Source organism: Mus caroli, unplaced genomic scaffold, assembly GCF_978045245.1.
Source record: "Mus caroli unplaced genomic scaffold, Mus_caroli_1 scaffold_4, whole genome shotgun sequence".
NCBI classification, from domain to species: Eukaryota; Metazoa; Chordata; class Mammalia; order Rodentia; family Muridae; genus Mus; species Mus caroli.
In genome coordinates, this window is record NW_028227259.1 from 98,889,255 (window position 1) to 98,912,991 (window position 23,737).

Sequence of the window (23,737 nt, forward strand, 5' to 3'; positions counted from 1 at the left end):
ATCCTGATTTAACTTTGGTACCTGGTATCTGTCTAGAAATTTGTCCATTTCCTTCAGGTTTTCCAGTTTTGTTGAGTATAGAATTTTGTAGTAGGATCTGATGGTGTTTTGGATTTCCTCAGGTTCTGTTGTTATGTCTCCCTTTTCAATTTTGATTTTGTTAATTAGCATACTGCCCAGTGCCCTCTAGTCAGTCTGGCTAAGGGTTTATCTTGTTGATTTTCCCAAAGAACTAGCTCCTGGTTTGGTTGATTCTTTGAGTAGTATTTTTTGTTTCCACTTGGTTGATGTCAGCCCTGAGTTTGATTATTTCCTGCTGACTATTCCTCTTGGGTGAATTTATGTCCTTTTGTTCTAGAACTTCGAGGTGTACTGTCAAGCTGCTAGTTTAAGCTCTTTCTAGTTTCTTTTTGGAGGCACTCAGAGCTATGAGTTTTCCTCTTAGGACTGCTTTCACTGTGTCCTATAAGTTTGGGTATGTTGTGGCTTCATTTTCATTAAACTCTAAAAGTCTTTAATTTCTTTATTTCTTCCTTGACTAAATTATCATTGACTAGAGTGTTGTTCAGCTTCCGTGTGAATGTTGGCTTTCTATTATTTATGTTGTCTTTGAAGATCAGCCTTAGTTTGTAGTGATCTAGTAGGATGCATGGGGTAATTTTAAATTGTTTGTATCTGTTGAGGCCTGTTTTGTGACCAGTATATTGTCGATTTTGGAGAAGGTGCCATGAGGTGCTGAGAAGAAGGTATATCCTTTTGTTTTAGGATAAAATTCTGTAAATATTCTGTAAATATCTGTTAAATCCATTTGTTTCAAAACTTCTCTTAGTTTCAATGTTTCTCTGTTGAGTTTCTGTTTCCAAGATCTGTCCATTGATGAGATTGGGGTGTTGAAGTCTCCCACTATTATTGTGTGAGGTGCAATATGTGCTTTGAGCTTTACTGTAGTTTCTTTAATGTGGATACCCTTGCATTTTTTGTGGAGCATAAATATTCAGAATTGAGAGTTCATCTTGGAAGATTTTACTCTTTGATGAGTATGAAGTGCCCCTCCTTTTTGATTACTTTGGGTTGGAAGTTGATATTATTTGATATTAGAATGGCTACTCCAGCTTGTTTCTTCGGACTATTTGCTTGGAAAATTGTTTTTCAGCCTTTTACCCTGAGGTAGTGTTTGTCTTTTTCCCTGAGGTGTGTTTCCTGTAAGCAGCAAAAAGTTGGGTCCTGTTTATGCAGCCAGTCTGTTAGTCTATGTCTTTTTATTGGGGGAATTGAGTCCATTGATATTAAGAGATATTAGGGAAAAGTAATCTTTGCTTCCTGTTATTTTTGTTGTTAGAGTTGGGATTCTGTTCTTGCAGCTGTCTTTTTTTAGGTTTGTTGAAGGATTACTTTCTGTTTTTTTTCTAGGGCATAGTTTCCATCCTTGTGTTGGTGTTTTCCCATTATTATCCTTTGAAAGGATGGATTCATGGAAAGAATTTCTTTGAAGGGCTGGATTCATGGAAAGAATTGTGTGAATTTGGTTTTGTCATGGAATACTTTGTTTTCTCCATCTATGGTATTTGAGAGTTTTGCTGGGTATAGAAGCCTGGGATGGCCTTTGTCTTCTCTTAGGGTTTGTATAACATCTATCCAGGATCTTCTGGCTTTCATATTCTCTGGTGAGTAGTCTGGTGTAATTCTAATAGGTCTGCTTTTATATGGTACTTGACTTTTTTACCTTACTGCTTTTAATAGTCTATCTTTATTTAGTGCATTTGTTGTTCTGATTATTATGTGTTGGGAGGAATTTCTTTTCTGGTCTAGTCTATTTGGAGTTCTGTAGGCTTCTTGTATGTTCATGGGCATCTCTTTCTTTAGGTTAGGGAAGTTTTCTTCTATTATTTTGTTGAGGATATTTGCTGGCCCTTTAAGTTGAAAATCTTCATTCTCATCTATACCTATTTTCCGGAGGTTTGGTCTTCTCATTGTGTCCTGGATTTCTTGGATGTTTTGGGATCTTTTTGCATTTTGCATTTTCTTTGATTGTTGTATATATGTTCTCTACTGAATCTTCTCCATCTGAGATTCTCTCTTCCATCTCTTGTATTCTGTGCCTGATGCTCACATCTATGGTTCCTGATTTCTTTCCTAGGGTTTCTATCTCAAGAGTTGTCTCCCTTTGTGTTTTCTTCATTGCTTCTACTTCCATTTTTAGATCTTGGATGGTTTTGTTCAATTCCATCTCCTGTTTGGTTGTGTTTTCTTGTAATTCCTTAAGGGATTTTTGTGTTTCCTCTTTTTGGTCTTCTACTTGTTTAGCAGTGTTTTCCTGTAATTGCTTGAGGGATTTTTGTGCTTCCTCTTTTAGGGCTTCTACCAGTTTAACAGTGTTCTCTTGTATTTCTTTAAGTTCGTTTTTAATTTCCTTCTTACAATCCTCTACCAGAATCATGACATATGATTTTATATCTTAATCTTGCTTTTTGGGTGTGTTGGGGTATCCAGGATTCTCTGTGGTGGGCCTACTGTGTTCTGATGATGTCCAGTGGTCCTGGTTAATGTTCATAAGATTCTTTTTACCTTTTACTATCTGGTAATCTCTGGTGTTAGATATTCTACCTGTCTCTGGCTGGAGCTTGTTCCTTCTGTGATTCTTTAGCCTCTGTCAGCACTCATGGGAGAACAAATCTCTCCTGTGTTCCAGTGGTTAGAACATTTTCTGCAGGCAAGCACTCCTCTTGCAGGAAAGATGCACGGAAGTCTGGAGCTCAGATCCACCTCCTGATTCCTGGAGTCAGAGCCCTCCCTGGAGGCCTACTCTCCTCTGGTAGGGAAGGTGTCCATGGGTCTGGGTCTCAGCTCTGTCTCCTGGCTGAGGATTAAGGACTGAAGGGACCCTGTCCACGAAGCTCTGTTGCTTCTGCTGCCCACGTGCTCTCTTGCATAGACTGGTGTTATTGATCCCAAGATTCTGGGTTTGCTAGGGCCTTCCTTTGTCCTTTGACCCTGTTGCTGCTAGCACAATACCCTCTGGGTCTTTTGGAACTGATATTGCATTCCACTCACCAGTGATCTCAGGGTCCCTGGTGTGTTACGGTGCCTGCAGCATGGAGAGACCTCTGGGGACCTTGGAGCCCTCTGTGGAGATCGCAGGTAAGATGACGCTGGGGTGGTGCAGACCAGAATGAACCCCAGTCAGCAGCCTTCCTTTGTCCCTGTTCCTGCTAGCACAGACCCTCTGGGTTTTTTGGAACTGATGTTGTGTTCCACTCACCAGTGATCTCAAGGACCTGGGTGTGCTAGGGTGCCTGCAGCATGGAGAGTCCTCTGGGGACCTTCGGGCTCTCTGCCTAGATCGCACCCAAGATAGCACAGGGCTCTTCCCTTCTTGTGTCTCCCTATCTCTCCCTTCTCTAATACTGTCAGACTGCCTTCTTTATCCACTACCCAATAACTGGCTCTAGTGATTGCTGGTTATGTCCCATTATCTTGTGCCTGCCTTCACTTACATATAGACAACAATTCATATTTCTCCTTTTTTGTCCAGTTAAAGGGCTCTTTCCTCTCCAAAATAAATTGAACACCACTATTACCATTTTGTAATTTATACACTGTATCTTACACCTAATATAGAGTTCATCATTTTTGCCAGTTAAATAGAATACTTTATCTATCCTAACTTTAAAGAGGCTTATAATTCCATATCGGTTATGTCCTGGTTTAGCTTGCATACTATTTGAACACTAGCCTCTCAAATATATACTCTCTATACTAAATAGCCTGGGTTGACTATGAGACTATAACTAGTCTTCAATCCTGTCAGAAATCCAAGAAGGAACAATATTATCTGAAAATATAGGAAACCTAATACAGCTTCCAGAACTGAGACAAGTTGTAGAGACAGCTGCTTACATATACCACCCCTGTGTGTCAGGAAGTTGGAGCATCCATCTTCAGCCTTCTGGCCCAGGATCATCTGACAGTCCTTAGAAATAGGAAATATTAAGGACTAGCTTATTCTGTCTTGGCAAAACTAAGCTGTGCTATCCTGTAACTTGTGACCTCTCGTGAACAATATGAGACTTCAGATGAACTGAGGCAATTCTTGCCTAGTGGATGTCTCTCCACAACTAGAACTCCACTGATGCTTACTTTCTTTTTTGAATCCAGAAATGATGATGTCAGGAACAGATGTGTCTCAACAACAAATGAGTAAATATCATTAAATGTCATGTGATGTGGATTTCTGATGTTTTTGAAAACTACCTGTTTATGTAAAGTAATCTGGACTGTTTTCCATTAACTCAGCTATTTCTAAACAAAATATTTTGCAAATAATCTAGCTAAATTATCAAAGAGCCAAGAATTTGTTATCTGGACCTTATTTCATATGCATAATCATTTTAGATCAGTTTGTAATGACATCAATAGAAGGAGTGGATCTGCTCAGTATTTTCAAAAATTTTGAACCAACAGAAGAAATTTATACTAATGAAAACCTTGATTCTGCATCAAAATAAATTCTGTACCCATGTAAGAAATTATAACTTCGAGGTAGTAACAATTGGAGTTCTGTAGGCTTCTTGTATGTTCATGGGCATGTATGACTTTCTCCCAAGTCAGCATATCCTCTAGTTGGCAACCAGGAAATCTTGTCGCTTGCCTTCTCTTGCAGAGGAATAATAAAATGACCACAAAATTCTTAACCCTACCCATTTTGATAATAATACCAATTCAAAACAAATGAAGGTTTCTACCAAATGTGATTATGGTCACACAATCAATTCTAACTATATCCTGTTAAAGTCTGACCATTGCTAAATTCCCCAGAAAGACAACCTTAGAATAAACACTGCCAGCCCCCAAGCCCAGGGAAGTGGGATGACTCTTCATAGCTTTTTCCAGCCTAATATGGGCATTAAGAGATATTGAATGGGCAGAGTTAGGGAAAATGACAAAGTTGGTTGGCCTTAAGAAGGCCAAATCAATGGTTGCTGTAGCCTCTGATGTCCCTGTCCTGCCTGGATCCAGCTGAAAGTCTATGAGATCAGGAGATCTCATAGATCTGGCAAAGAAACTCACCAAGCTGTGCATTCTGTAATACATAAATCTCAAAACAAAAATTTAGTTCTAACAAGATATCTATATGGATTGTATTAGTCTGGGTAGGGTGTTCAGACTAGTTAGGATGAAATTCTGTGGCAATCATAAGTCTTCATTTGTGCCATGTGAAGGATGGCACAAAAAGTCTTTACCTTTTTTATTTGATTGTCTTGACTCTAGTTCTTCAGGGGGTCCCCCCTCTGTCACAGTTGATCCATATAACTCTGGGAGGTGTCCAGAGTCTAATAAACTTCTCTAAAAATGCAGAGACAAAACCTTTCTCCCAAGTCAGCATATCCTCTAGTTGGCAACCAGGAAATCTTGTCGCTTGCCTTCTCTTGCAGAGGAATAATAAAATGACCACAAAATTCTTAACCCTACCCATTTTGATAATAATACCAATTCAAAACAAATGAAGGAAACTAAACCAATACTGTATAAACCTATTTTTAGGCCTATTCTAATGTGACATGCCATGATATTAACTCAAAATTCCTGTGGAACCCACAAAGGATATGAGTATCTTGTAGACTATATATATTAGGCCATCTACCCGTTATGCTCTCTGCCCAGAGCTACAGAAATTTATTGTATTAATACCTGTTCATAGCTGGCAATTATCACTGTTCTCTGCTTGGAGTCAGTGAGTAAGTTATCCTTATTCTAATTCTGAAACAATGGCAAAATTCCCCATATGATTCGGTCAAAATTTGTATATGAATCTATCCTAAAAGCAAATAACCCCAATGTTATAACTTCACAGTTCAATCAATATCTGCTCCAAGAAGTAGGCAGCTTCCAATCTCTGCCTCTCTGTGACTCAGAGCAACCTGTACTCCCCAGAGCACTGGTCCTCAGAGCCTGCAAGCAGGAATCTGTCCATTTTCTTTGTTTTAAGGTTCCCACCCTTGAGTCATCATGTTACTTGTCCCTGTGAGGCTTGCCCAAACTAAATGACTGACTCACAGGCTAAGAATCTTAAATTTCTAGTGGATTCTTGCTTCAAGTGTTAGATCACCCCCATTGCTGGGGTGATCTAACCCCACCCACACTATTGCTGATTATGTTATATTCTCGAGGTCTCCATGCCCTCAAGGTTTCCATGGTACTCATGGTGTGGCTGCTCAACTCCCAGTTCTCTTGCTGTGGGTCCTGATTGCATTCCCAGCCATATGTCCCCTGTTGTTAGCTGACACAAATCCCCACAACCGGGTAAAATCAAAACTCTAGAGGCTTGTGATTTATCAGTCAGATTTATATCAGAAAATTCTCAACCAACAAAATGCCCACACAATAAACTCAGAGCCCATAGATACTGATATAAACTGTTCACCTAGATTAGTCAAATTGTCCTGTCATTATCTATCCCTTATATGATATTTATAGCTACCTGTGGCTATTTAAAGCCACTCAGATCTTATTAGATCTTATTAGTCTTTCTCTTCCTCCATCTTTCTTCCTTCTCCTTTGTCTCCCCATCTCTGCTGTCTCTAAAACTCTCAGCCTGCTTTCTTTATCCTCTGCCCAATCACAGGCTCTAGCCTTAAAGTGTTCCTGCCCTCACTTGCAAATAGACAGCAATCCACACTCAAGCAACGACAGAAGTCACAAAAACAAACAAATAAATAAGCAAATAACAAACAACAACATAACCTGCCAAGATCTCCAGCCTTCTATACACAGTTTATAGTAAATAAGTCTCGACAGGTTGTATTTATATATTAGGTATTGAAAGACTCTATGACTCACAAAAGGGAGACACTCCCTCAAGCCTCGGGACAGCCGCGCACCCAAGAAGACACTGAGACCGATCTCAAGATATAGAGAGTAAGATTTTATAAAGCAACAGCAAGCAAATACATGAACCAGAGCTCTGGGGTCGAAACTCATACACCAAGCAAGGTGCAGAGGAGAATCGACGACCGGCCCAAATTTTTCACAAGCTTTTATAAGAGAAAGGCAAGGGGGGAGCAGGGTGGAGAAAGTACAAATCTGCGTCACTAAGGGGTTCTGCCAAGGGTTATTCCAAGGGACTTTCCAGGGACTTTTCGTAACCAAGGGGTCATGTCCTATATTTTGGCAATATACTTGATTTATTGGAACACTCTGAGGTTGTTCTTATCTCAGAAATGTTCTTGAGGCTGTTCCAGGAAACCCCTATCTCAAAAATGTTCCTGGAACAGTCCTTAGTTGGGAGGGGATCGAACACTGAGTTGAAGAGTTCAAGAATGTATTCTGGGGTGAAGAGTTCAGGAGTGTTCCGGGAACTATCCCTAGATGGGAGGGGTAAGAGGACTCTGAAGAGTTCATGGAGAGTTCAGTTTTTCCTCTTTCATTCCCCCCTTCTTCTAGTGAAAAGCTCTAATCCTAGAGCGGGGTTTCGGCCTCCTGGAGGACCCGATATTGTTGCCTTAGCACCATAACTTGCACTGCATTTATTCTTTCTCTAACAAAAGCTACTAACTTATTGAGAATGCAGGGGCCAAAAGTGAGCAAAAGCATAAGTGTAATTAAGGGTCCTGCTATGGTGGAGAGGAGGGTGGTGAGCCAAGGGGACTTATTAAACCAGCTTTCGAACCATCCTTGTTGGCTTTCTCTTTCTCTTTTACGCATATCTAGGCGTTCTCTAAGTTTGGCCATAGAGTCTTTGATTACTCCTGAATGATCAACATAAAAACAACATTCTTCTTTTAGGGCAGCACAAAGTCCTCCTTCTTTAAGGAATAATAAGTTTAATCCCCTCCTATTTTGCAGCACTACTTCAGACAGGGAAGTTAAAGATTCTTCTAATTTAGTTATAGACTGTTCTATAGTTCTAAGATCAACATCCATAGCTGTACGTAATTCTTCATAGTATTGGGGGGTCTGAATTAAGGCAGCGGTCCCTGTACCTACTCCTGCTGCTACTCCCAATCCTAAAAGTACTGCCAGAGTTAAGGTAATGGGTTCTCTTCTCCAGCGGACCCGATGATCAAACTTGTCTAAAAAGGAGCTATCATCATGATACAGGAGTCTAGGAATAAGTTGAACTAAAATACAGAAATCTTTGGAACTATTAAAAACAGATATAGATACACAAGGAGTGAGACCAGTATTGCAAGCCCATACTGTGTCTATGGGGGGCACCAGATACTGACCACTTTTGCTAGGCTGGATGTTCTGGGTCTGATTACAAAGGTGCCGTTTATCCTGAGGCGCCTGGCCTAAACAGAGCCCACTTCCTGAAACTGCTGCCAGAGTCAGCTTTCTGTTTTTCCCCCAAAGGCATTGAGAATGATCTGAAGTAGTATTATAAGTCCTGATCTGAGCAATTCCTTCATAATAAGGGGGCCTAGAGGCATAGCATAACCAGCATGATTGAGTCATATTAGGATTAGTCCTATTCAACACCAAAAAAGCTCCTTGGACTAGACTGACCAGACGGCTCTCTGTGTCTAGGGGCGATGGGGAAACTAAGGTCGTCCTCATGAGGGAAGTATTAGTCCCTAGGGAAGGTCTTGCTGTGTTGGGCTGTGGAGTTGGTGGAGCTGGTACAGCAGGGACTTGTGGGGGAGCTGGTACTATTGGGGGACCCTGTTCTGTAAGGACTTTATTGGGCCCTATGGGGGTTACCGCTAGGTCTCTCACTGTTAATCTGATCGTGAAAATGAACCCAGGGTCTCTTGGTGGAATGTATATGCGCAAACCCCACCTATTTCCTTTAAACCAACTCAAACGATTTTGTTTCCCTTTTTCGGTGAATTTTATAATTAAGGGGTTGCAATATTTACCCTTGCATGGCCCTGGGGGGCTGTTTTTAAGAGCGCACCCACTCTCTGGATATTTATAGGAGTTCCTTTCTCCTTGGTCTGGCCTATCATAACCACTACCTCATTTCACCGTGATTAGGTCCCAGTCAGAGGAAGGTTTCCAGTAAGCTTCCCCTGTCGTTTCACATGTCCATTTACCACAAAAATAATCTGATGCACCTCCACATTCTTGTTGAAGCCTTCTGCTCCGACCCTGACCAGGGCAAACATAAAAATGTGCAGCTCTAAGATTAGCTCGGTAGAACTGCCCTGAACATCCATAGTTGCTCCCTATCCCACTCGGAACACACTGCTGTTCAGGGGGTGGTTTAACAAGATCAGTATGATCGGGGAGGTCCCAATTGGGAGATCCTGCCGCTAATCTACAGATATCAGGTGTGAGATCAGGCCACCAAGTCCAAAGGGGAAGGACTGCAGTGATTGCCCACACAATGTTTCCCTTTTCATTAAGCACTTCCCAAGACTGCTGAATTGGGGCATGAGGGTTGTGGTTCCCTAGGCTTAGGGTGGCACCCACGACACAAGCGAAGTTTAAGAGGATTGTCAGTAGTTGCCACCGTCCAGTTGTCTTCATGGTTGCCTCTACCCTGGCTAGGAGCCTTCTTGACGTGGGAGGCGTGGATCCAGGCGGCGATTCCGTCTACTTTTACTGCCGTTGGAGTTGTTAACAGTACCAGATATGGTCCTTTCCACCGAGGCTCAAGAGTGCCGGTGCGATGTCGTCTGACGAGGACCGAATCTCCAACCTGGAACCCGTGGGGCACTGCCGCGGTCCCTGGTGCATAAGCTTCTTTGATCTGGTCCCAGATCTGTGTTCTGACAACTTCTAAGGCCTTTAAATGGGTAAACAGAGCAGAGGGTGAGGAAGAGTTAACACAGGGATCCAATATCCCTCCAGACTCAGTCAAGGGGGGGCGGTCCCCCATGCAGGATTTCATAAGGGGTGAGACCGAAATGTCCAGGTGTGTTTCAGACTCTAAGGAGCGCAAAGGGAAGGAGGGTCACCCAGTCTTTACCGCAGGTCTCAATAGCTAATTTAGTTAGGGTCTCTTTTAGAGTCCTATTCATTCTTTCTACCTGTCCTGAGCTTTGGGGTCTATAAGCACAGTGTAATTTCCAATCAGTCCCCAATTGTGTGGCCAATCCCTGACTTACCTGGGCAACAAATGCGGGCCCGTTGTCTGAGCCAATTACCTTAGGGATCCCAAACCGGGGTAGGATTTCTTCAAGGATCTTCTTGGTTACTACCTGAGCAGTTTCAGACTTAGTGGGAAAGGCCTCTACCCACCCTGAAAAAGTGTCTATAAATACCAGCAGGTACTTGTTACCATACATTCCTGGTTTAATTTCAGTGAAATCCACTTCCCAGTAAACTCCGGGGCGATCCCCTCGTTGTCTCTTTCCTTGTTCTTTATAAGGTCGGGCAGCGTTAGTGAGCGCACAAGCTCGAAAGGACTCCACTACCTGTTGTACCACCGTATTTAATCCTTGGATCTGATATCTGGAATTTTTAATAAGTTTCAAGACTTTGTCAACCCCTAAATGGGTGAATTGATACAGTTTCCGGACAAACTCTCTTCCCTCTTTAGCAGGTAGCTTGATATGCTCTTGGGAAAAATAGGGGAGCCGGTCCGCAGTCCAGATGAGCTCCCTGATATCATATTCTTCTTTTTGGTCCTGGCATGCTTCTTGATGAGGTTCTGGCGTGGGCTCGCCTCCCTCCACCAAGATTGCTGTTTCTAGAGCAGCTTGCTTTTGGCAAAATATACAATTAGGATGAGTCACTGATGAGGGTCCTGACGAGGGCCCACTCTTTCCTGTCAAAGCCATCACCCCCTGGGCTGCCTGCTTTGCTGCTACATCAGCCATCTGATTTCCTTGGGCCACAGGATCCTGACCTTTTTGGTGGCCCGGACAATGGATAATAGCCACTTTCTTTGGCATATGTATAGCCTCTAAGAGGGCTAGAATTTCTTCTTTGTTTTTAATGTCTTTCCCTGCCGAGGTAAGTAGCCCCCTCTGTTGGTAGATGGCCCCATGGATATGGGCTGTAGCGAAAGCATAACGGCTGTCAGTGTAAATGTTAATCGCCTTACCTTCAGCCAACCGCAGGGCTTGGGTTAGTGCCATAAGTTCAGCCTTCTGAGCCGAAGTTCCTTCTGGAAGACCACTCGCCCAAATTACCTGTTTTCCATCTACTACCGCCGCTCCTGCTCTCCTTTTTCCCTCCACCACAAAGCTGCTGCCATCTGTGTACCAGGCAGGCACACCCGGCCAAGGCTGATCAGTTAGATCTCTCCTCGTTCCAGTTTCCTCAGCCAGGACATCAGCACATTGATGTACAGGAGTGGAGTCGTCCGCCAAGGGGAGGAGGGTAGCAGGATTGAGGATGGCAGGTGGAGCAAAAGTTACTCGATCATTTAGCAACAAACTCTGGTAGTGGGTCATCCGGGCATTAGTCATCCACCGGTCAGGGGGCTGACGTACAATACTCTCCAGAGCATGGGGGGGCGATTACAGTCACATGCTGACCCAGAGTAAGCTTGTCAGCGTCTTTAACAAGCAGGGCTACTGCAGCAATGGCTTTCAGGCAGGAGGGCCAGCCGCTGGCAACTGGGTCGAGCTTTTTAGATAGGTAGGTCACTGGCCGCTTCCAGGGCCCCAGAGTCTGAGTCAAGACCCCACGGGCTATTCCAGCCCGCTCATCAACAAAAGGCTTAGTCAAATCTGGCAAGGCCAGGGCGTGGGCTGCAAGCAAGGCTGCCTTTATGCTGTCAAAGGCTTTTTGGTGTTCCTCAGTCCAGGTGAATGGAACTTTTTCCTTAGTAAGTGGATATAGAGGGGCCGCCAATGTTGCGAACCCTGGTATCCAGAGTCTGCAAAAGCCCGCCGTCCCCAGAAACTCACGTACTTGGCGTGGGGTGGTAGGGGTTGGGATCAGCATTACAGTCTGTTTTCTGGCCTCGGTGAGCCACCGCTTTCCTTCCCGGAGGGTGTACCCTAGGTAGGTCACCTCGGTGCGACATAGCTGGGCTTTCTTAGCCGATACCCGATACCCCAACTCACCCAGTTCATTCAGGAGCCTCTTGGTTCCTTCAAGGCACAGTTCCTGAGTTGAGGCTGCAACCAGCAAGTCATCTACATACTGTAAGAGAGAAATCTGAGGATTCTGCGCCCTAAAAGGCGCAAGGTCACGGTGGAGTGCTTCATCAAAAAGAGTAGGAGAGTTCTTGAATCCTTGGGGCAACCTTGTCCAGGTTAGCTGGCCTGTATATCCTCCTTCTGGGTCCCTCCACTCAAAAGCGAACAGTGGCTGGCTATTAGGGTGTAATCGAAGCCAGAAAAAGGCATCTTTTAAGTCCAGAACAGTGTACCAAGTCCGCTCTAGTGGGAGGGAACTTAGTAGGTTGTAAGGATTTGGAACAGTAGGGTGAATGTCCTGCACTCTCTTGTTAACCTCTCTTAAATCTTGCACTGGTCGATAATCATTAGTCCCAGGCTTCCGCACTGGCAGGAGAGGAGTGTTCCAAGGGGATTGGCAAGGCACTAGAATTCCTTGCTCTATCAGTCTCTGAATATGTGGCCGGATGCCTTCTTTAGCTTCCTTACTCATAGGGTACTGTCTGACCGAGACTGGGGAGGCATCGGCTTTTAACTCTACCACGACCGGAGGCACTTGTTTAGCTAATCCCATCCCTGCCTGCTCAGCCCAAACTCCAGAAAAAGCGGATAGCCATTCAGGGTCTGGCAATTGTTTGGGACCCTGCTCATGGAGGCGATACTCTTCTTCTAAATTTAAAACCAAACATGCTATAGGGGTCTCTCCCCAGGTGATTTCTGGTCCCTTTGAGGTGAACTGGACTTGAGCTTTAAGTTTGGTCAACAAGTCTCGTCCCAGAAGGGGCACAGGGCATTCAGGAATCACAAGAAAAGAGTGAGTTACTTGATTTTTTCCTACTTCCAAAACTCTCTTAGTAGTCCAGGGGTAAAATTTACTGCCAGTAGCTCCTATTACCATAGTCTTTTTACTTCCTAATTGTCCTAACGGTTTAGTCAAAACTGAATGTTCTCCTCCTGTGTCTATTAAAAAATTAACAGGAGTCCCCTCCACAGAAAGTGTTACCCTAGGCTCAGGGAGGGGATCCGAGCCCCGACTTCCCTAGTCTTCTTTCATAGCCAACACCTTGGGTTCTCTTGGCTTCTTTTTGGGGCAATCTTTGGCCCAATGTCCTTTTTCTCTACAGAATGCACACTGGTCTCTTTCAAGTGGAAGTTTCTGTTCTCTTGGAGGTCTTCTTGCCCTGTTGCCCAGGTACCCTGACTGTTCTTTTTCTGCCTTTTTTGCACCTACTACTATGGCCAAAATTCTGGTTAAATTTCTCTCCTGGCGGTGATCACGCCGATTTTCTCTCTCTTCCATCTCTTTCTTTTCCCTCTCTTTCTTTTCGTCCTCCGTCTCCCTCTTGTGATACACTCTCTCAGCTTCTCTCACCAAATCCTGTAAAGTATAATCTTGGAGCCCCTCTAGTCTCTGCAACCTTTTCTTAATATCAGAGGCGGACTGACCAATGAAAGCCATAGCCACGGCTGCTTTTTGACCCTCTGAAGAGGGGTCAAATGGTGTATACCTCCTGTAAGCCTCCATTAGTCGTTCTAAGAAAATAGAGGGCGGCTCCACTGGCCCCTGAAGGACCTCTCTTACCTTGGCCAAATTAGTAGGTCGCCGTGCGGCCCCTTTGAGCCCCGCCACTAGAGTCCGACGGTAGACCGTGAGACGCTCCCTACCTTCCGCAGTGTTGTAGTCCCAATTAGGGCGAGTCAAGGGGAAGGATTCATCTATGAGATTGGGGAGATTAGTGGGGGTCCCATCTTGTCCCAGGACATTCTTCCTGGCTTCCATCAGAATTCTTTCTCTCTCCTCCGTGGTGAAGAGGACCTGCAAAAGTTACTGGCAATCATCCCAAGTGGGTTGATGGGAGAACATAAGCGATTCAAGGAGCCCAATAAGCCCAGAGGGGTTTTCTGAGAAAGGAGAGTGGTTAGTTTTCCAATTATATAAATCAGAAGAGGAAAAAGGCCAGTACTGCAAGGGGATGAGATCATTAGGTCCTGGCGCCGGCCCCCCCACATGTGCTCTAAGTGGCAAGGCAACTGTTGAATCTGGCCCCCCTTCCTCTCCAGGGCTTCGGCCTCTAAGGCTCCTAGTCCCCCCTGCCGGTCCCTGTGCCCCTCTCGCTATTGGTCCCTGTGACGGGGCAGCCGCAGGCGGCTGCTGGGGTGGGGGGTAAGGGGGAGGTTGGGAGTCCATCCAGAGGAGATCGTCAACCTCTGGATAAATCTTGGGAGGTGCTGAAGGACTGGATTTTTCAGCTGCATCAGACTGGACAACCGCGACCGTCAGTTTTGAAGGATTTGGGACCCACGGCTTGACCCACGGAGGTGGGAACTGAACAAGATTTTGCCAAGTCACAATGTAGGGGATCTGATCAGGGTGACCTCCTTCTTCCTGGAAAACTATTTGCCTGACGGCGGCGATTAGTGACAAGTCAAAAGCACCCTCCGGTGGCCAGCCCACTCCAAACGTCGGCCACTCGGAGGTGCAGAAGGTCTGCCAAGGACCCTTTCTAACCTCCACAGACTGGTTGTGAGCTCTGACCCTCACCTCTCCCCAATGCTCCAGAGTTAGAGACAGGGGAGAGGAGGCAGATTGTCCCATTTCTAGAATAATAGCAGACACAACAAGAGCAGACACGAGACTGAGACAAAAAAGAAACCAAAAACGGCGGCGACTTCTCGTCGCCCACAAACAACTTACAGATTCAGATGGCCTCTCCAAGGCCGGCCAATTTAGACCTTCCACTAAAGTGATGGTCTCTTGGCCTTCAGAGGGGTTCATCAGGTGTCCTTGATCCTCCCCTATTCCACCTGGGACGTCTCCCAGGGGCAGATCGGATGGTGGACACCTGGGCACATCTGTCCTTATCCACCCCGCGCTCCCTCCCGGAGCGCGGTCTCTGGTGCTCGTAATGAGCACAGAGCGTCACGCAAAACTGAAACTGCGATCGCACCAGATACAGAATGGCCTACCTGGCCTCCAGAAACAAACAGAACACAGACACCAGACCAAAACAGAATAGAAAATCTTACCTCTGAGTGGGCTCAGGACTTCTGGTTGGTCGCGCTGTTTCCCGGCCAACGCACCAAATGAAAGACTCTATGACTCACAAAAGGGAGACACTCCCTCAAGCTTCGGGACAGCCGCGCACCCAAGAAGACACTGAGACCGATCTCAAGATATAGAGAGTAAGATTTTATAAAGCAACAGCAAGCAAATACATGAACCAGAGCTCTGGGGTCGAAACTCATACACCAAGCAAGGTGCAGAGGAGAATCGACGACCGGCCCAAATTTTTCACAAGCTTTTATAAGAGAAAGGCAAGGGGGGAGCAGGGTGGAGAAAGTACAAATCTGCGTCACTAAGGGGTTCTGCCAAGGGTTATTCCAAGGGACTTTCCAGGGACTTTTCGTAACCAAGGGGTCATGTCCTATATTTTGGCAATATACTTGATTTATTGGAACACTCTGAGGTTGTTCTTATCTCAGAAATGTTCTTGAGGCTGTTCCAGGAAACCCCTATCTCAAAAATGTTCCTGGACCAGTCCTTAGTTGGGAGGGGATCGAACACTGAGTTGAAGAGTTCAAGAATGTATTCTGGGGTGAAGAGTTCAGGAGTGTTCCGGGAACTATCCCTAGATGGGAGGGGTAAGAGGACTCTGAAGAGTTCATGGAGAGTTCAGTTTTTCCTCTTTCAGTATCTATACACACACTCGTGTATTCATGTTTGTATGTGTAATTGTGTGTGCCTGTGTGAGTGTGAGTGAGTGAGTGTGTGTGTGTGTTTATCTGTAACAAAGAAATAGAAGTCGTGCATTTGAGGTAGACCAGGGAAGGATACATACATGAAAAGAGTTGCCGTGAGATAAAGGAAATCGTATAAACATATTTTAATATAAAATTATTTTAAAAGCAAAAAATAAGGGATAAGTAGATGACTGTACAATAAAGAGCACTCCCTACTCTTTTAGGGTACCATACTTGGGTTCCCAGGACCCCCATATGCTAGATCACAATCCTGGGTAACTCTAGATGCAGGAGGATCCATAATATTCTTCTGGCTGCCCTTGTGACTCCCACTCACACACAGATACAAATGTTTAATTAAACGTTTTAAACAAAATTATTAACAGAAAATTAAAAGACAACTTTAAAATTATTATGTAGCTTAACTCCACAGTGGAGTGTTTTTCTTCTTCTACCTAACCAAAGTACTTTTATTTTGATTATCTTGTTTCCTGTTTCATGAGCCTAGAAGTCTGTTTGCAAGCAAGATGTAGTTTCCTTATGGCTTAAGGATCATTAGTGGAAGTGATCCTATGATGTCCCACAATGCAATGCTCATGTTCTTTGTGTCATGAACAAATAGTTAAGATTGACACCTATTAGTGGAGACATGGAGTTCATCTTGTTGATACAAAATCACTGCTCTGATCTCAAAGGGAAGAAAAAATAGTTTCTTCTGGGCCCAATTATGAATAACCATGTACTGAAAACAGATTTAGGTTACTTCAAATATCATCTTTTAACATGGAAACAGTGTCATGGAGTTCTTACGGTTACAACTCAAAACAATCTTAAGTTAAAGCAGTTCTTAGGTATATCAGTACAAAATTAAACATATTTCCATTGCTGCAAACATTAGTGTGTGGGTTTAACAAAGTTGAGATATTCATATTGGTCTCAGATGCCATCTGAGAATATTCTAAAGCCCTTTGGTGGGACTTGGGTCCTTTAACGTAATACATTATAAGCTTTTAAAAGATCTATTAGGGCATTAGGTCCTGTTTTATTTGTTAGTGACAGGATGTTCAGTGGGACCTGTAGGAAGAAACAAGGCATGGCTATTAATTCACTAAAGCTTCCCCAAGTAACTGTGTTGGGAAGCCAAATAAACATCCCCAATTTGTTTTGATCATGATTTTTCTTTGCAGTAGAAACCCTAAGTAAGATAATTAATTTGGTTTGTAAGATCTTCTCAAATCTATAGAATGCAGCTATTAATGGATTGTGATTTTTCTGTCTCAGCTAATACATATTTTGAAGAATGATCCTTACTGGCTCTGAAGCAATAGTGTGATTCAGATCAACCTGTTGGCCAGTAGAGGGCAGCACAGACACACACTAAAGGTGCTTGGGGTAGTTGTGTGTTCTCACCAAGGCCTAGGCTAAGAAGGTCCCCATCACCACCAACCCCTCCCCAACATGTACAAGCATGATTTATTTGTATTTGAAAATATAGCTAGATAGAAACTCATTAAAAATGAAGCTAACAAAATCTGAGCTTGTTCTGATCCTTCTGGCAGTGGAAAATGGGCTACAATGCCCTCACATGTCTTCAGGGTTATTCAGCTCACCTGGGCCTCAGAGTGATTTTATTCCACATTTTTTCTTCTTTTGATTCTTCTGCCTTTCCTACCAGCAGTCTTTGCTCCTTCAGGAAACCATTGATAAGAAATGCCAGTCTCTTTTCCTCACCTTTGCTCAGTTGTTTCCAGAGCACTGTAATGGATACTTCCTCTTTAGGCTGCAGCCTGTGGTGGCTCTTGGGTATGGAAAAGTAAATGTAACATAGACTACCTCCTCCTTAGGCTCTTGAAAACAAGAGGCCATGTGTGGCACTTCCCACACCTATGCTGTGGACAAAGGGTATTTGAAGTTAGGTATTTACATAGTCTCTCTATTGTGGGCTCCTGTGAAAATAAAAATTAAATGAAATACTTTCTTACTATAGAGAAAATAACCAGGGCACAGTACCAATGATACTAGAGCAAAATCAAACTGCAATAGTGTAAATAGTTCAATGTCCTCCACTCCTACTAACTTCTCCAGATACACAGAAACACTCCTCCCCAGAGATGACAGCCAGACAGGACAAAACAAGATGCTGTAAGTCAAGGCAAACATCTCCATGTCAAGGATGTAGAAGGGAACCCAACAGGAGGAAAAGGAGACTGGGTATGTTTTCAGTCATTCGCTAATTTATTTTACACTCTATATTATGTTAGTTTACAGATCATAGCTTTCCCTCTCTCCCTTCCTCTCAATCATTCCCTCTCCTCTCCCTTCTCCCAACTCCCCTCCCCTTCTCAGAGAAGGTGAGGCCTCCCATGAATATATGTTGGCTGACCTAGGTGCATCTTTTTCTATTGAGGGTAGATAAGGCAGCCCACTTAGGGGAAAGGGATCCCAAGGCAGGCAACAGTCAGAGAGAGCTCTTGCTCCTATTGTTCCAGGTGCCACATGAAGACCAAGCTGCAGAACTGTTACATTTTTAGGTGGCTCAGTTCTATCCTATGTAAGCACTCTGGTTGGTGGTTCAGTCTTGGTGAGCACCTATGGGGCTAGGTTGTTGATTCTTGTGTGTGTGTGTGTGTGTGTGTGTGGTGTGCTTGACCTCTCTGGCTCCTTCAATCCTTCTTTCCCTCCTCCAGAAGATTCCCCAAACTCTGTATAATATTTGGATGTAGGTCTCTGCATCTGTTTCCATCAGTAGCTGGGTGAAATCTCTCAAAGAACACTTATGCAGGTCTCCTGTTTGTAGAATATTATAGTGTCAGGGCTATTGAACTAATTGAGAAAGGTGACCACCTCCTGAACAGAACACCCATACTTCAGGTGCTAAGATCAACAATAAATGGGGCCTCATGAAACTGAAAATCCTCTGTAAGGCAAAGGACAGCATCAATAGGACAAAATGTCCGTCTAAAAGAATGGGGATATGGATTCTCTTAAACTGCTTCCTGCTGTCTAGGGTGGACATTAATTTTGGAGTGTAGCCGACATTCACTACTGGGGTCTACTTGGTAAACATTCACACCAGGTTCATCTGTTGACAGCAGCTCCTCTGTAGACAGTGTCTAGTAATCCTGTAACAGGAACTGATTAATATTTTGGTTATAATTTTTTTGTATTTGCCTTTGAAGGAATGTAGAAGATTAATGAGGCAGGGAGTGAATAATAAAACCAGGAAGATGACTAGGAGAGGCGTTACAAAAGGGAGTATCCACTTCCATGTTGGGTTCTGGAAAATCCCAGAACTGGAGGTCTTGGGTTCTCTGAAATTCTGTCTGTCTGATTCTAGCTACTGGATTTTATTTCTTACTATCTTGGATTGGTTGACGTAGAAATAACATTCTTCTTGGAGGAACAAGCAAAGACCACCTTTTTTAGCTGTCAGAACATCTAGCCCCCATCAGTTCTGAAGCACCACAGCTGTCAAAGAATTGGTCTGTTTCTGGATAGTAAGAATAGTTTCAGACAATTTTTGAAAACTGCTTTCAAATTTAGAAGTGAACTTATTATATTGGGAAATGGAAGTCATTATCCCTGCGATTCAAGTTTCAGCTCCTATGGCTATTCCTGCAGTGACTATGAGTGGCACAACCTAAATTGCCCTCTTGTGTTGGGCAGCTGTCTACAACTGGGATTGGCAAGGGTTCATTTCCATGGATTACTCCTAATTCAGGGAAAAGGAGAACCAACATGCAAACTCCTTACCAGCTGGCAGGTAGGTGCTGGGCTGCCTTGTCTGGCCTCAGTGGGAAAGGATGCATTTAGTCCTGATGGAACTTGGTGTGCCAGCGTGGTATGGTACCTGGTGGGGGTGAGGAGTAGGTGTTGAAGTTTCTCAAAAGACCCTTACTCACAAAGACCACAGAGATCGCCATCACTGCAAACTGCATGAGGATTTTTATTGATCCAATATGTTGGGGACTCCCCTCTCAGTATGCTGGCCAGAGGAGAGAACATACTTTTTATACCTTGTAAGGAGCAGATTTGAGCAACAGGGTTCTCATTGGTGTAGCAAGTAACCCTTTCAGACATTGGTTGGTTTGTATAGTGACTACCTCTGACCTAGTGACTCACTTTGCTTGCCCCCATGGTGGGTTATTATGATTTGGTCAGCAAAGCAATAGTACATTTTGAACTTATGTCACAGCTATTAATGTTACAAGGAATCCTAACAAGGTCAGTGCGGGTTGTGGTCTTTCTCAGAATTTAGTGTGGGGCGGGCGGGGTAGGGGAATTTCTCTGGGAGCTGCTATCCTGTTAGGGTGATTTCTCTGAGAACAGTAATATTGTTTTGGCAGCTTGTAGGCTTAATCATTTTGTCCACCAAAACTAAGTTTTTACATTTGTTTAGTCAGCCAGCTTCCTTATCTGGCTCTGCACTTGGCCTGCTAGGACAGTTTGGGAAGTCCTTTTTGAAGGGGGAAGGTACTGGGTGGTCTTGAATTCATTTTGGATATTACATGGTAATTCTCCTTTTCTGGGGAGAATAGGAGAAGGAAATGAGGAGAAAAAACAGAGGGTAGGTAGGACTGGAAGGAAAAGAAAGGCATGATGTGATCACCTGGTAAAGAGAATAAATGAGTATAGAAAACCTAAAGAAATGATAAATAAGGAGGTAGATATTTTAAACAATTAAACTTTGTCCACTGCAAACAGAAATGAAACAAGTTTTCCTTGAAACATGTTAGCAACATATGTTTTCATGGGCCACTTTTATTTACACTAAAAAAACTCATGAAAAATGTAAGTATTTTGGTATAAGATAAAGTTCTAAAGATTGTTGTGAAGCTTGATGGCTGTCATTAGTATGTACTTTTAACTGATAATTAGCATATGTCAATTATACAAAGAATCTTGTTTCAGTCAGCCCTTTCCCTCCAGACATAAATAGGTGAAGTTATATTTATTCTTAGTTTTGTATCTCCCTCCCTCTTTTCTTTTTTCCTTTCTCCTCTCTTGTCAATATGTGCTTAAGATCTATACTATAAAAATCATTAAGGTTTTTTTTTTTTTTTTTTTTGGTTTTTTGAGACAAGGTTTCTCTGTGCAGTCCTGGCTGTCCTGGAACTCACTCTGTAGACCAGGCTGGCCTCAAACTCAGAAATCCACCTGCCTCTGCCTCCCAAGTGCCGGGATTAAAGGTGTGCGCCACCACCGCCCAGCTAAGGTTTTTTATTATTTTGATTTTTATTTACTTATTTTTCACAGCTTTTATTCCATTCCTGAGCAGGAATAAGATAAAGGCAAGAGGGACACTAGCTCCATGTCAAAAAGAAATTTCTTGAATTTTCACAGTAGGTATTTATAAAAGTATATAGAATGATACTGAGTTTCTGCTCTGAAGTCTCAACCTGTATGGTGCTGAGAAAACAGTTATGAACATCCGGTTTAATGGGGTTCACAGATCCAGTGAATGGATAGATAAACACTCTAGGGAGTGAACTACATCGAGTCCTTTCTTGGACTGACCCCGGCCAGATATTGCAATTGCTTTGGCAGACATACATAGTGATTATGTAAGAAACCAACAAGCAAACCTGCAAACACATGTACAAAAAACATTTGATAGACACTATTGCATATACCAGAAAGATTTTGCTGAAAGGACCCTGATATAGCTGTCTCTTTTGAGGCTATGCCAGTGCCTGGCAAACACAGAAGTGGATGCTCACAGTCACCTATTGGATGGAACACAGGGCCCCAATGGAGGAGCTAGAGAAAGTACCCAGGGAGCTGAAGGAAGGGGTCTGCAACCCTATAGGTGGAACAACAATATGAACTAACCAGTACCCCCACAGCTCATTTCTCTAGCTGCATATGTAGCAGAAGATGGCCTAGTCGGCCATCATTGGGAAGAGAGGCCCCTTGGTCTTGCAAACTTTATATGCCCCAGTAGAGGGGAATGCCAGGGCCAAGAAGTGGGAGTGGGTAGGTAGGGAAGCAGGGTGGAGGGGAGGGTATAGGGTACTTTCAGGATAGCATTTGAAATGTAAATGAAGAAAATACCTAATAAAATTGGAAAAAGAAAAAAACACATTTGAAATGTAATGAATTAAGGATAATGCCAAACTGGTAAGGTTTTATGTAAAATAGACAGCTCATTCCATGTGATTGTGTATGCACAAGTACTTTTTGCATTGTCAAACATGGGCCCGGAGAGAAGATGGCTCAGTAGTAAGAGTCCTGGCTTCTCTTCCAGACAACCAGAGTTTTCAATTCTACACAACCACCTGGCTAGTTTACAACCATCTATATAGGGTTCTGATGCCTTTTCCTGACATGTAAGCATACATGCAGCTAGAACAGGAACATACAGAAATAAATATTGAACATTGACAACCTCCTAATTTCTTCTCACTCAGCCATGGTGCAGGATGTCAAACTCTGGATCCCAGAGCACCCTATACTATTGCTCACCAACAGAGGTCAAAGGACACACCTGAAACTCCACATGGTCTCTTCACTGAGACACACAACTGCTGTAACCTCCGCAGCCTGAAACCTGTTTGCTCAGGTTTCAGTGTTAGCTAGAAAGAGAGCATGGGGCGGAGCTCTGCCACTCCCACTGCCACCTTACTGTTCCGGAGTCAAACACGTGGTCACTTGCAACTTTACTCCAGGATGATTTGGCGGGAAAGGGCCCGTTCCCCTGCTTCATAACCAAGTGTCCAGAATAGTAAAATCAAACCTTGATCAGACTGATTGTCTTGTTGTCTTGGTTCCATCTTCATCATACCGCGTAGCATCCCCCCTCCCCCCACCCCCCCCCCCACTTCTCTTGCAGATTCCAAGATGCCTTTCCAGACTAGAACCCAGACAGGTGAGCCACTGGCCAGCCTCAACAAACTGCTACTGATCAACATCACGATTTTAATTAATTGAGCCATTTTTTATTTCTTTGTGAAATTGAGTCATTATTATTATTTTTATTTAAAGACTTCTTTGGCTAGGCATGTAGCTTAATGTGTATAATGAGGAGTTGTGCTTGTGAAAGCCAGGATCCACATAACCCAGAAAAGAGGGTCCTATCACCTGAAGACTGAGTACCTGTAAAGAACAACCTGATTATTTCCACTGAAATCAAACTTTGGTCCTCTGCAAAAGCAGCACATACTCTTAAGCTGTGAGCAATCTCCCTCAATATATGGCTTTCTTGTTTAAAGAACTTGAATGCATGTTTATTATTAGCAAATCTCAGGTGAGTTCACTGGTCCAAAGGAACAAGGCCAGAGAACTGAACATTCAGACAGGGAGTCAGGTTGTGGGGAAAGACAGAAAGAAGGAGCCTGAGAGAGGTTTGTTCTTTGTTTTCTTCAATCCCTTAAGCCAGCTTAGATGTCCATGTGTCCACCAATAGCTGATACCTTTATCCACCTTCCAAAGATCGAATTGTGACAGGCCTGTCATCAATGTGTACATTTTGACTTATCTCTAGAGGGCATCTGTTGCCGAGGTCTTAAGTTTAGCTATGCTATTCAATGCAGAAAGTAACAATGATATTTAAAGAGAACTCATGTTCTAAGTGATCAGTAAATACAGAGTAACAATAAATTATCTTATTGATAGTTTACCATACAGAAAGGGGTATAATGACTAGGCAAAATGAGATTTTTCTTTTCCTTTTATTACAACTGAAGACTTAAAATACAAGTCTTTTTTAAAGTAAATACTTTATGTAGCAAAGGTACCTGCATAAGAGTGGGCACCTTTTTATACACTATGGGTACTTCATAGAGTTTGGGACTCCATAGGAATAGGGCTCTAGAGACAAGTGGCATAAAGACTCAGAGGTTCTTGTTAGTAAGCTCAATAAGGCATGACAAAAAGATCAGAATTTCAAAGCCAGAATGGAAAGCCTGTTTACTTTGCTCTATGTTGTCTTCCTACCTTTAGGCATCTTTCATGGGTCCAAGGTGCCTTGTGGTCTCAAC